General features: G+C 48.5%; 1 non-coding gene across 1 annotated transcript; it reads right to left on the bottom strand.

Annotated features, from left to right (window-relative positions):
- Positions 1 to 1,423: 1,423 nt before the first annotated feature.
- LOC121165460 lies at positions 1,424 to 1,525 on the bottom strand. The gene has a single exon (XR_005885250.1). It is a non-coding gene; the product is annotated as a U6 spliceosomal RNA (small nuclear RNA).
- Positions 1,526 to 2,306: the final 781 nt, after the last annotated feature.

Raw genomic sequence — 2,306 nt, 5'->3', positions numbered from 1 at the left:
GTAAAGACTTTAATTGCTCATAGGCTTAAATCATAAAGCCTCTACAGTTAATACATTCTCTTTTCTGTAACATCAATGCAGACCCAGAGTCAGACTCAGAGAAGCTAATTTAAAAACTCTCTCTGTCACATACACATTACATTTTCTCAAGTTAATTTTCTTAAGTTAAATTATTTTGTTTTCCATTGTTACTAGTATGTATTATTTATGCTGCAAAGTTAACTCTCAGAGTAGAATATTTTGTAGCCCATTTTTATTAACTTATGGTCAAAAACTGGAGCCTGCTCTGACAATGTTTTGCTGATCATGATTCACTGAACTGCCTCTGTACTAGCTGGGCATTTGGGATGCCAACTTCCATCAGCCAGCTGTGTGCCTTGAGAGAGGAGCACAGGTTGGCACCTGGACTGCAGGTACCAAAGCCCAACAACCATTGCAGCGTTGGAAAGGATTTTGTCTTTGTTGTGTTCAGTTGAAAATGTATGTGTGTATATACAACTTCCTCACCCAGGTGGGTGCTAAAGTGTGTCCAGATCACAGGAGGCTAATCTGTAGGACGCAGATCCCACGAGCAATTGCACACTGACGTCATTGATGCCCCAGGTTTGGGGTATCTATACCAAGCGGGTCAGGGAGATGTTCTCGACTGTTCTAAAAGACACAGCTGTGGTGTGCTAATATTCAGTGAAAGTCATAGTTCCCTGTCTACAAAAAGCTGTAACATCAAAGTCAAGGTCCCAGAGGACCATGTCAGGCTAGGATACTGCCTGAGATCCCAGTATCCCATGTGGGCACTGGTTCAAATCCTGGCTACTCCCCTTCTGAACCATCTTTTTGCTTGCTATGGCCTGGGAAAGCAGCAGAAGATGACCCAATTCTTTGGGCTCCTGTGTTCATGTGGGAGATCCAGAAGATCCTGCTGGTTCCTGGATTTACCCAGGCCAGTCCAGCCATTGGGGCTAACTGGGGAGTGAACCAGCAGATGGAAGATCTCTCTCTGTCTCTTCCTCTCTCTTTCTTTGTAACTTGGTCTTTCAAATAAATAAGTCTTAAAAGAAAGGAAAAGGCCGCTGACAGCATGGCCACTTCACTCTATCTCCTCCTTGGCCTTCCCAGCCACTCGTTTGCTGCCCTCTTCTCCTTGCTCCAGTAAAGGCAGAGGCTGAGAGAGGAGGGGCAGCCCCTCCTTGGCTTACTTTGGCTCCATTCTGATGAGTCTCCCATTGTCCGGCTTTGACATCATTGGTGGCAGCATGGACTGCAGGAAGGGGGCAGGTGTGAGAAGTTAGGGGAAGAGGCAGCATCAGAAGTGGGCCAGCCTTGCCTAAGGAAAGACTGCCCTGCAGGCCAGCCACACATGCCACACAGAGGCGCCTTGGAGCAGGGCTGTGTTGGAGAGGGCATCCCAGGCCTCTGGAGTGTGGTGAAGCAGCTGTCCTTCTTGGAGTTTGCGAGTCACCCTTGCGCAGGGGCCATGCTAATCTCTGTATTGTTCCAATTTTAGTACATGAACTCTTAGGAGAACATCTCACCCCTTATAGACAAAGGGAGTGCTGAGTATTGAGGGGATGGGGCCCCAGTTCTGCCAGAGTGAGCCTGTGCCATGACCACGTGACTTACCACACTGCTTGCCCACCGCCTCTCATTGGAGTTGGCCAGGCTCCTGCAGATTGTTCAAAGCCAAGGTCGTTAGCCTCAGCCTTGGGAGGAGCAATCTGAGGCCCTCCTCACCCGTAGAGGTACAGGGTGCTCACACTCGTGGTGTCCCCTGCCTGTTTTTTATCTCAGGATCAGAATGGAGAGACCTGAGTTCTGGTGACAGGTTAGTGTGCAGGGGGAGTGCTTTGTGCTTAACACTTGTACCATTTGTCTCTGAGATTTTAAACTTAAGCATGTGTTTGAGGTTTTAGGAAAAGTTTAGCACGTTCCCTGAAAGATGATGACCACATTATTTGTAAACAGCAAGTCTTATCAGACTAAATCTTCCACAATTCTTGGATTTTAGAAAGGTTTTTGGACTGTGTCTTTCTCTCTGGCAGAAACTCATGATGTGGCCTCAGTGGCCATCTGGAAACAGTGGAGTTCTTGGGGAGTAGTCTTGGGTGGAAGAATCCTTCAACGTAAAGGAACTGTTCAGGGCGGTTTATACAAACGTGAATCTGAACCCGTCGCTGTTACCTCCGCAGGCCCAGGAAAGCGGCCTGTGGCTCTCAGCTGCCGCCCTTGTCCTCATCTCCAAGAGTTCTCCCACTGCCCTGCTGGAGGACTTGACGTGCGCAGGGCCACCAGCCTCAGGTCCCTGACAC

This window comes from Ochotona curzoniae, unplaced genomic scaffold (genome assembly GCF_017591425.1).
Source record: "Ochotona curzoniae isolate NIBS_2020 unplaced genomic scaffold, NIBS_Ocur_1.0 contig_883, whole genome shotgun sequence".
NCBI classification, from domain to species: Eukaryota; Metazoa; Chordata; class Mammalia; order Lagomorpha; family Ochotonidae; genus Ochotona; species Ochotona curzoniae.
Note: the sequence above shows the minus strand (reverse complement) of the source record. Positions and strands in the feature narration are given on the sequence as shown.